Raw genomic sequence first — 12180 nt, 5'->3', positions numbered from 1 at the left:
GAGCAGCTGTGGGTGCCCCATCCCTGGCAGGGCTCAAGGCCAGGCTGGACGGGGCTGGGAGCAGCCTGGGCTGGGGGGAGGGGGCCCTGCCCGGGGCAGGGGGTGGGACTGGCTGGTCTTGAAGGTCCCTTCCAACCAGAGCGTTCTGTATGATTCTGCACACTGGAAACCCCCAAGCGCAACGTTCCACTTGCACGTCACACAGTGCCGATTTCTTCTTGCTAGCAGTACCACAGGTTTTATCCTAGGCATGCCGATCTCCATGGGGGTCTACAGGCATCAGAGGGATAACAGGCAGCTCCCAGCAGCACGGGGCGTATCAGCCGCTCCGTACAGCGCTGTACACGAACACACCAGTGACCCAACACCACTTTGCAACACAGGCTCCTCTAAAACACACTCAAGTCCCAGAGGCTTTTACATCAGGTTCTTGTAAATGTAGGAGTTCACAAGTGTTATGAGGAGCAGCTGGGGGTGTTTAGCCTGGAGAAGAGGAGGCTCAGGGGGGACCTTGCTCTCTACAACTGCCTGAAATGAGACTGTAGGTAAGGGGGGGTCGGTCTCTTCTCCCAACAAGCGACAGGACGAGAGGAAATGACCTCAAGCTGTGCCGGGGAGGTTCAGACTGGGTATTAGTAAAAATGTCTTCACTGAAGGGGTGGTCAACCACTGGCACAGGCTGCCCAGGGAGGAGGTGGAATCACCATCCCTGGAGGTGTTTAAAAAACGCATAGATGCAGTGCTTAGGGACATGATTTAGTGGTGGGGCTGGCAGTGTTAATTAGCAGCTGGACCCGATGATCTTAAAAAGTCTTTTCCAACCTAAATCACTCTATATGATCCTGGGAGGGACATGATCACATGAAGAGGTGCTTATCTGAGAGCAAATGCCGTGCAGCTCCAGCAGCTCCCAGCCACCCCACTTGCCCAGCTCCGTGCAATGCATCCAAACAGACAAGACTGATGGGACAATTTAGCTTGGCAGCTACAAGGGAAGTGAAAGAGTCATTACAGGCACAACCAGAAAACATCTTTGCTTCCCTGAAGCAAGAGCAGAGTTTTTTTTAAACACAGACATGTACGTATGCAACCTGCCCTCTCCCCTTACTGCCCACCCTGAGAGCACAGAGCGGCAGCTGGGTCATCTCTGGATTCAGAGGCGAGAGCTGCCAGCAAGCTGCAGCCACCAAAGGGCTTTTTCTTAGAGGAACTGCAAACTATGTGCTGTAACGCAATCTCACAGTTAGTCTAAAAGGAGTCAGCAACACTATTTTCCCCAAATCGCAACACCCCTCCCTCTGCCCTGCACCTAGGCTGGAGGACACCTCAACTCAGCATGCATGAGATGGACTGCGCCCAAAGCATCACCCACTTTCACAGGAAAAACACTATTTAGCGACATAAGCCCTTGCTGGTGGATCCCTGGGGCAATACTTGCCTGCCTGTGGGGCGAACAGCTCATGGCAGCCTGGCAAGCACAAGCAGGACTCCCCCAAAAGGAGCTTCTTGCATGTCAGGGTCACGACGAGCACAGCAGGGAGTAGGGCCTGGGCACTGGGAAGTCACAGCGGTGAGGAGAGATTAAGATGGGACAGGAATTGCACCTTGTTGTTTTCCAAAAGGAGTGGATGTGGGAAAGCCAAAGACCAGACATTTTACAGATGACAAAACAAGTTTACTGTGATTAGCCTTTTTTCAGATACAAATTTTTAAATATTTTTAAGACAAAGGTAATGCTATTGCCCACCACAGGCAGGAAAAAGTGCGGATGCATTTTGTAGGAGAGTGAACTGAAGCACAGAAGCAAGTGATGCTGCACAGGGTCAGCCTGCACAGGGACGGGATCTCTCCCACGCCATCCATGAGCACCTGGCAGCAGCTCTCCATCACAGAAACATTTAGGCTGGGAAAGACCTTTAAGAGCCCAACATGCAGGAGAAGCTACTGCCAAGCCTGGAGGCAGCAGCCAGCATGGCTGTGCCCCCTTTCCAGCTCTTTTGTGAGCACCTCGATTCATGGCATGTGTTTTGTGTTTGAAGGTGGCAAGACAGAGCCCATGCTGGCTGGGCAGATGCCAGCTCCCACCGCCGAGATTGCAGGACAGAACCAGCCCTGGGTCACCTCATCAAGACCTACAAATATCTTAAGGGCAGGTGCCACGAGGAGGGGGCCAGGGCTCTTTTCAGCGGTGCCCAGCGACAGGACAAGGGGCAACGGGCACAAAGTGCAAGACGGGAACTTCCATCTGAATGTGGGGAAGAACATCGTTCCCCTGAAGGTGACGGGACACCGGGACAGGCTGCCCAGAGAGGCTGTGGGGTCTCCTGCTCTGGAGACATTCAAACCCGCCTGGACGCGGCTCTGTGCAACCTGCTCTGGGAGAGCTGCTTCAGCAGGGGGGTGGGCTGGGTGGGCTCCAGGGGTCCCTTCCCACCCCAGCCATGCTGTGACTGTCTGGAGGGGTCACTGCGCAGTCAAGTTTCCAGCTGGGAACAGATTGATTGCCATCTCTGCTTGGGCCCTGTCCTTCCCGTGCACGGCAGACGAGCTTACGTGAATGGATTAAGCATAAAATACCACCTGGGCTGCAAGTTTCCCAACACTTTCTGTTCAGGGGCTGTCAGGGGGCTTACAAACAGTTACGCAAGGCACTGCTATGCCACACTTGCTGGATGAGTTCTGTTGCATCCCTGAGAAAGTGGGTCCTTCATCTTACACAAAATCCTTCAGCAATTTGTCTCCAGTTACAACAATGCATCTACTGCTTTCTCATGAACTAAGAAGCAACAAGACAACCGCTGTTCTCCCACTGCAAGGAGTTTCTCCAAATGCCTTTCCATCTTATCTGAAGTTTTACAGACCTTAAAAATTTGTTGATTACACCAATCTCTACCAACAAAATTTTGACATAATGATCTTAATTTTAATAAGTACTGCCCTTCACAGCATTATAATGTAGACAAAAGAGTCCCGCAGGGCCTTAAATTCATCTTTGCTACCTTAAAATAGAATTAACAAACATGATTACCCCCCCAAAAAGGAATCCTTCCCTCAAAGTGACACACACATAGTAAATTTAGGGGTTTCACTTCCGTTCCTTTTAAATTTTGCAAGCGTTCAAAGGCTTTTCCAATATATTGTTCTTGTAAAGCTTATGAAAAAGGGAAGTATTACATGCTTTTTGTAATGCTGAGGTCTAAGCATCAGGTTTGCACAACTCAAGAGAGAACTGTTCAACTGGCCTTTTCAACTGGAAATTTGCATTTATCACATCACAGTGATGGTGAAGGCTCTGAACAACCACGTTTGAAGTCTCTGACTGAATTTACTGACCTATGGTAAAATCCCCAACAGGCGGTAAAGACAAAAAGAACTTTACATATACCTTTATGCAGACACAGTGGCTCCTTCAAATGGAAAGAATTAAGATATGACAACTCTGTTCCCCAACAATACATTATTAGGTTCATTTCTAACTCGGATACACACCAGGCTCTACTCAGCGCTTGTGTTCTCTCAATTTTGTGAGAAATCCGAAGCTACAAAACATGAAGAGTGCACTGTACAGCATAAAAATCAGGTCTCTTTTCCCCAGGAAACTCAAGAACCAGGTAAATTTACCCAAGGAACAGAGACTTCACCTTCTAAGAGGAGGTGTGAAGACATTTTCAGGCTGTTGAGAAATTATTGGTGTCAGTTCTCTCGTCAAAACCTCTAATAAAAAGTAAAAAAAAAATAAATCAATTAATTTACTTCCATCATTTGGAGGGACAAGGACTTTCCCAGCCAAGGCAGGAACATTTATTGTACCCCCAAATGTCCTGATGCCCTAGTGAAATCAAGTGCAGGGACACAAGACATTAGCTTTAACTCATCCCCAAAACACTCCTCATGAACCTCTATTTCAGTCAAGACCAAGATGCAGAAACTAGAGGTTATTGCTAGCATGTGAAATGTGATAAAGTGAAGATGAAAAAGTGGTAAAGGAGGATGCTGGTGCGTTTTAGTTAGGAGAAAACAATTCCCCTGGCTTTGATACAATTCAGTATTTGGGGGAAGGTGGGCTGGCAATATTTTTTTACATTTTCATGCACCTCCAATGAATTATGTACTTGGGATTTCCCAGCAAAGGGAGAACAATAGTGGTGACTGTAAGAATATCTCCATCAAGCACAGATGATAGCTTAGATAATTCTTTTTCACATACAGAAGCCGTCACCTAACTGATACAGTGAATCCTTAGCAGTTTGGATACAAGCCACAGACAGAATATTCTGGTACTATCAAGAAAAATACAAACACACACACATAAATATCAAAATTTGCCAAAATGAATGATCCCTAGTCAAAGGCTTTAGATGAAGCATCACGTGAAGGGACATACAGTCTCAGTCTAAGGAATATATTGCCTTATGCCACAGGGGCAGACATGAACTGGAGAAAACATCAGCCTGGAAAATGCAGCAGAGCAAAGCAGAAGATGTGCACTAAACTAGACTCGGAACATACAGACAGAAGAATAGATGTGTTACAGTGCTACGGGCATCAAACTAGGAAATAGCTTTGTATTGGATCTCAAGTTTTCTGATTTATTTACTGTTAAGCAAAGAACAGCCGACATGTGCCATAACTAGAAGATGAGGCTTTTAAAGGTCAGTTCCCCCCAGCAGCAGATGACGGATGCATATGCTCCCACTCCTCTGACTGCATCCTAAGGGATATATCACATGGAGCTCATTACCAGTGACACCCACCGCCTGCAGTGATCTTCCATCATGTCAAAACACGGGGGTCTGACCCTGGTTATGGCACCAGATTCCATCCCGTGACTCTTTCTGGTCACAACCCATCTTTGGTTTCTCTGCACCCCTCACTCTGCTGCAAGTGAAATCAGTCTGAAAGTGCATCAGTCTAATGGGGCCACTCTCACTAGCAGAAAAATGATTTCTGGAGTGACTCAAGTGGGCTGCTGCCGTCTGTGGCTGGTAGGAGGTTGACTGAGAGCCAGAAACAAGGAATACACATAAGCCAGCTCAAGAAACAGATGTAAAGCAGCTCAGTATCCCACTTGACAGAAATATACTGATGCAACATGATGGACGTTCTGCATATAGAAATCTGAGATCTTCTGGAGCAGACAGACTGCCCAAAACACAGGGAAAACCCACAAACATGACACACACAACTTCAGCGAGGCTGGCTTCTTTCTGTAGCTACATTTAGATGTAAGGCAAAAGGCCCAAGAAGTCAGTACGGCACCTGAGGTGGGGTCCCTGCAAAGCTCTCGAGGGGCCCAGGCAGGGACCAGAGCGTGTTCACCCCGAGAGCATCACAGCTGCTGTGTCAGGGTACAAACAGACTTCCCCCCCCTGCAGCGCTGCGTCCAGCTCGGGGGTCCTCAGCATCAGAAGGACACGGACCTGTTGGAGCGGGCCCAGAGGAGGCCACGGAGCTGGTCAGAGGGCTGGAGCCCCTCTGCTGTGGGGACAGGCTGGGAGAGCTGGGGCTGTGCAGCCTGGGGAGGAGAAGGCTGCGGGGAGACCTTAGAGCAGCTGCCAGTGCCTGGAGGGGCTGACAGGAAAGCTGGGGAGGGGCTTTGGGCAAGGGCAGGGAGTGGTGGGACAGGGGGGAATGGCTTGAAGCTGAGAGAGGGGAGATTTAGGTTGGACATGAGGAAGAAACCCTTCCCCGTGAGGGCGGCGAGGCGCTGGCCCAGGCTGCCCAGAGCAGCTGTGGGTGCCCCATCCCTGGCAGGGCTCAAGGCCAGGCTGGACGGGGCTGGGAGCAGCCTGGGCTGGGGGGAGGGGGCCCTGCCCCTGGCGGGGGGTGGGACTGGCTGGTCTTGAAGGTCCCTTCCAGCCCAAACCCTTCTGTGATTCTGTGATCACAGCTAAAATACGTGTTTCGCATCAGCAGAGCTGGGGCCAAGAGGAAAGGGTACCTGGGGGCAGGCTGCTTCGCTTGGGAGGTGGAAGCCTGAAGATGTGTACCATGGGATGGGGGTGGCACGCGGGGGCTGCCCAGAAGCCCTGCACTGGATCTGCATGGAGGAGGGACAGTGATGCTGTTCCCCTGATTGCAGTGGAGGGGCCTTCCCCCGTGGGAGGAAAGAGACGGGACCCATCTCCAAACATTCAGCAGACACCCAAGCACCATTTCCCCGTATCTTCACAAACATTGCCGTGAAATCCATCATCTAACCTGCCACAGAAGAGTTCAATCATTCTTTGAAAACGTTCCCTCGTAAATTCAACACTGAAGAAATAAACAAGATTCCCTGTTTCCCATTCCAGATGGATTATCACAACATCCTCCTCCTCAGGAACAGATTCTGGCAAGTTGCTGCAGATACATAATTTTGAATCCCTTTTATTTCACCTTTTGAGAAGATTGCTAGGCTGACGTGTTCAGGTGGCTTGTTTTCTACCCACCCACAGCTATTAGAGCTTTTTTCTCCTTTACTGTTTCTTCCACCACTGCCATTCCCTACTTTGCCCAGCACGCTGCCAGCACAGCCACCTCCCCAGCCACACAGCCTAATGCCCTAAGCTAAGGCACATTTAGCTGTTGCACAAATACCTGCCAGCCCCACCTCGAGCTGATTCATCTCCTACTCCCGTTGCCAGAGCCAACCGTTCTCTGCTCCACCACACAAAGACTTGACAAACATCCTTCCTCTTCAGCAACTTTCACTCAAAACAAGTGGATAACGAAACTCAGTGGAAAAGTCAGCTCAGATGTAAATGTAGCCTTTTTGTTTCCTAGAACTTTTCTTTGTAAGATATAGGTTGACCAGAAGAATTCAAGTCTTCTGCGGAGACCTTAGAGCAGCCTTTCAATATGTAAAGGGGGGTTTATAAGAAAGACGGGGACAGGCTTTAGTAGGACCTGTAACAATAGGACAAGGGGTGATGGTTTTAAAGTAAAAGAGGAGAGATTTACATTAAATATGAGGAAGAAACCCTTCCCCGTGAGGGCGGCGAGGCGCTGGCCCAGGCTGCCCAGAGCAGCTGTGGGTGCCCCATCCCTGGCAGGGCTCAAGGCCAGGCTGGACGGGGCTGGGAGCAGCCTGGGCTGGGGGGAGGGGGCCCTGCCCCTGGCAGGGGGTGGGACTGGCTGGTCTTGAAGGTCCCTTCCAGCCCAAACAGTTCTGTGATACCTGGCTAGGAGCATGCAGGTGTGTGGGCCAGGCTCACATATGTCACTGTAGATGCATCACGGTGCTATGACCTCATTTCTCAGCCTGCACACTAGAAGCACTTGGCCTTTTTGAACTTCATGAGTTTCAGACGGGGCAACCTCCCAAGCCTGTTAAGGTCCCTCTGGATGTCATCCCTTCTCTCCAGCATGTCACCTGCACCACTCAGCTTGGTGTCACTGGCAAATTTGCTGAGGATATCCAGTACTCTAAGACCCAATCTGTGCTCGCTGCGTACCGCTGGTACAGCTCCATCAAACACTTGGTGCAGGAGTCATGTTCAGTTTGATCTACGTGGTGGGCACCACTGCCACGCATGACCACGAATGTCATACAGGGACTACCAAGCTATCAATCTATCAAAGACATGGGAACTCTGTAAATCACTGTAAATCACTTAGGATTTGTCAGGAAGAAGAAGCAGACAGAACTATTGCTTCTGCATGCAGAAGCTGGTGAGAATAACTGTTGCAGGGCAAGTCACCCTCCTACAGGGTAATGAGTGCCTGTCCAAGGCAGAACACTGGGAAAGACCGCAAGCATTGACAGGAGAGGTGTTCTGGCATAAACTACCTTTCTCCAGAAAAGTTCTTGTTAAGCAAAGGCCACCCACGGAAAAGTGAATGAGGACTGCCCTGCAGCAATTACTCTCACCAGCCCTAGGCGCCCTGCACAGCATGGGTCAGAAGAACCAGAGGGCGTTCAGTGCTCTGACCTGCTGCTGTAATCTCTGTCCTAAGACCTACGTCAAGCAGAAAAAGACGGCATTTTCCACGTATAACATCTGCCCATTGCCACCGTTGCCTGCGCAAAGGATGGCATCAGTCTCTGCCATCGCGGCTGGCATCGGTTTCTCCCTCTGACCACCCGCCAAGGCTTGTGCTCCTACAGCATGTACCAGCTGCCGGTGGAGTGACCCGCTGGGATGTTGTATCACCAAGGCAACACAGTAAGATAATCTTTCTACTGTCAATTTATTTTCTTGCTGCTTTTTAACGTGTTGTACCAGAACTTTCTGCTATTTTAGCTATTTAGCCTCTGTACCTAACACTCTGTGACAGAGGCCAACTGTACAGAGAGCAGAGGTTTTATAGCCGAAGCTCAGATTGTTTGTGTCCAGTTTATTGCAACTTAAATCACACTGCATTTCTCCCTAGCCTGTAGACGGGCTGGCACAGCCTGTTCTCCCTGCTCACGTGTGGCCTCTTCTGCTCTGCTGCTCCTGCGCTGCTTCACCCCTTCGCTCCCGGCACAAGCAACTGCGACCAGGCAAACCTGGGTGCATGTTACAATTGCAAAAGCTGCAGGAAAAAGCAATGTACACCAAGGAACACTGATTTCTATACCTTTTTTCCTTTTCTTTTTGGGGTAGAGAAGGAAGAACAGAATTGATTTTATCAAAGACAGTAGTTGTTACACACCGACTGCAAGCCTATTAATGTCATGTCAGGTGTGTGGCACCGCCTTTGTTTTATGTTTTATGGGAGCAAGGTAAAAAGTTATACCACAGTAAAACTTAACAGTAACCTCAAGTGCCTTAAGCAAAAGTGTCCCACCATGCAAGACACCAATTCAAAGCCTCATCTTTTAAACAAAAAGGTTTACAAAGTTTTACTCTGGGAATAGAACCAGCATGGATGATTAGAAAAGAAGCAGTTTTACAGTAACTTACATAAGCATTGCTAAAATAGAAGAATATATACATACTCAGTAAATTCTATACCGGTTATTTAAATTCAGGTTGAAGTATCAGAAAAAACACACATAGGAAGTACTATTTTTTTTTTAATTTCCCTGTATGAATTAATTGGACCAGTGACACCACCTTCCTTGTTCAGTAGCAGACATTTTCAGATGCAAGACAGGGAAGAAGAAGCAGAAGCTCAGGGTACAGCTGTGGGACAGGCAACATTCCCTCTAATGTCAGCCTGGTGGCAGCTGCTGTAAGCATGATGGCATAAAACAAAATATAAAAAAATGCCTCCGTTCTAAAAACACCCAAACGAAGCTAAGACCTTGAGATGGCACCTGTAATTCCTGTAATTTTTCTCTCCGTCAATACCAAGCCCCAGTCCTTTCCTGAGTGTGGAACACTCTCTTTTTGTTTGCTATTGCACCCACAATTGTGGAAAGAAACTTTAACAAATGTGCTGATTTTCACTGGCAATATAGGACCCCGTACGACCAGCCAGGTTTCTCTGTTGCCCTGCTCCCTGGCTTTTCAGGTTTGGAGCTACTGCTCCTTAAGGAGCACCCAAACCTAAAGCCCCAGCTTATTGACCAGGTGCTTCCGGCACACAGACTGACAAAACTTTACAATAATGCTAACACACCCTATGCAGCCTATTAATGAGACAGAGCTGCTTTTTCTGTCTAGGTGCAGGTAATCTAAACACAATCCAGTTAAGTGTAAATATTTAAAGTGGATGGTAAATCTCACGGCGATAAATTAATCTGGTATTTGGTTAAGAAATTTTACCACTTTAAACAAATAATGATTCAACTGATCTCAAAGTACTTGTAAAATACACTTTTAATATAACAACGGGAAACACACTGGCTGTATTGGAAGCTATACTGAATGTAATACGGCTTCATTCACCCCGGAGTGAAGGCACCAAGGAATGGACGCTTAATGAAAACCAGAACAGGTCAGTTTGTTCAGAAACCTCCAACAAGTGCCACCTCCTGCCTGGGAGATGTCTCCTTTTCCAGGCACCCAGTCCTTGCACGTCTGTTAACCCACGCACAGACGTTCAATAAATAAGGGTAACGCTCAACTAATGATAACCATGAATAAGAAAGGCTGGGGGTTCAGCAGAGACCCCATCCCACAGTGCTGCAGGACCACACAGACAGATTGGTACAGTGTGGGAGGCACTGGGGTGCACCGAAACCAGGGTGATGGGCACACCAGGGTGCCCAGCTGGTCCTGTGGGTGCTGAGGCTGGGGGGTGAGCAGCACTGAGCAGCGCTCCCCAGTCTCGGGCAAACTCCCCGCAGCACAGCCCAGGGCAGGTACCGGTCGGGCGGCTTGGCAAACTGCCGTGGCTTGTGCCTAGCTGTGAAATAAAGAGCATCTGGAGGGTTCTGTCTTGGGAAGTGGAGCTACAGAAACCTCTCCTGAAATCCCACAGGCAACTACAAAAGTCCCACTTTGTTGGCCTTTGGAAAGGTGGCCAGGAGAAGTGACCAGGATGGATAACTCGGTACACAGCATTTTGATTGTCTTATAACCCTGAACAGTACCACAGTGGTGCCTTGAACCATCTGCAGGGAGACATGTCTCAGCCTCCATCACTCAAGAGTTATAAAGAATAAAATTTTAAATTCACTTTATCTATGATTTTGAATTTTACTGCTTGTTTTCTTAAATTCACCTTTCCTGTTTCACCTGAAGTTGTGATATTTTGTGCTGGATAAATTCCTGAACCACAGGAATGGGACACAGACACAGAAGCAGCAATCGCTTCATCTTGCTTAGATTATAATTTTACCATACTCCTTCGCACCAGAATTAATTACAAAGCCGCAATCCTGCAAGTGGGCAGACCTGTTTGAAGTAGGAAATGGCACGTCTGGAGTCTGGCATAGGAAAACAGACCTCACAGAGTTACAGGAGTCTACTGATCAGCAAGGAACCTGGCCAGGTGCCCCACTCAACCACCTGATGCTTGCTGAAGCCTCTGCAACAAATTACAGGAGACATCAGAGAACAAGCTTTCTAGCCCCAGGATGGGAAAAAGCTTCACCCGGCTTCACGCGGCCCCGTGGAACTATACCTTGGTACGTGTGCTACAACGCCCACCGAGGAGGAGATGTCTCTGGTTTTATGAGTCTGCAGGAAGCAATCACGGTGCTCCAATCTAGGCTGATTTTATTTTAATTTATTTTATTTTATTGTAATGCTTTTATATCTGTGGCGAATATAAAGTATCTTCAAGAGATAAGAAAAACCCATGTCACGGGAAAAGACAAACCCTTGAAATCCTGCACCTGGGAGGCACCAACCACTGCCAGCAGCTTCAACAGGGAGGATCACAGGAGACCACTGCCACCGACCATGTGAAACGAACCATAACAGGAATGTATCCAAAACCACTAAATCTATCACTGTGCCAAAGCTGCTCCTGCAGCTTAAAAGGTCACCGAGTACTTCCCAGAACTGCTCACTGCTAATGGCTGTTCCGCAAGCCATTCTTTAAGAACATGTTTTAGATAAACCACCTCTCCCTGCAGTATGAACGGGAGACAAACCCATTCGGTTGACCAGAAAACAGAAAATACTACCTTCTAAAAAGTGTTAAATCTCTACTTCAGTTGAAAAATTAAGGTATATTTCCTCTATTCATACACCCAACACGTACGTATGCAGACCGCAAAATCTGTAACAAACCCTTACTGATCTGAAACAGCCCGATGAGGACAGCTCACTGCACACCTTCATCTGTGTGACCACAGCAGGTTCATATTCCAGTGCCATGACCGCTGCATGGTGAAATGGAGCACCTTGAACATGAAGAATGGCTATTAAGCTATTACAAGTGATTTACTTTGCGGTTTACAAAGTATCCAAGAATTGCCTGAAAAATTCCGCCAAAAGTACTGGAGTTACGGGCTCGAGCCTTCATCGATGAGCAGTGAGAGCAGCCACACATCCACCATGTCTCCACCACCACTGACCAACCAAAAAGCTTTGCTTGCAACACAGACCAAGTATAAATAAAAAAAGCAAACTGTTCCTGAATGAACATGTGTTTTTTAATAACTGGAAGCCAAAATGGCTGATTGTGTAACCTAGGCTTCTATTTCACTTAGCTTACATCTCTACCAAGCCTCATGAATTTCACTTGCTTTACTCTACGCAGCCATTTTCCCCAGGATTTGCTTCACTGCACCTTTTCTCAGGAACTTGGACACAGACTGAAAACAAGAAAAGACTGTACTAACAGTTGGACTTTAAAAAAAAAAAAATTTAAGAA

The 12180-nt window shown here is 48.1% G+C and overlaps 1 protein-coding gene across 11 annotated transcripts in view; it reads right to left on the bottom strand.

Moving 5' to 3' along the window:
• STIM1 (stromal interaction molecule 1) overlaps positions 1-12180 on the bottom strand; it is a 100878-nt gene that overhangs the window by 29385 nt on the left and 59313 nt on the right. The window lies entirely within an intron of this gene.

Source organism: Falco rusticolus, chromosome 2 (genome assembly GCF_015220075.1).
Source record: "Falco rusticolus isolate bFalRus1 chromosome 2, bFalRus1.pri, whole genome shotgun sequence".
Classification (NCBI taxonomy): domain Eukaryota; kingdom Metazoa; phylum Chordata; class Aves; order Falconiformes; family Falconidae; genus Falco; species Falco rusticolus.
The sequence above is the reverse complement of the archived record's forward strand: the minus strand, read 5'-3'. Positions and strand labels throughout refer to the sequence as shown.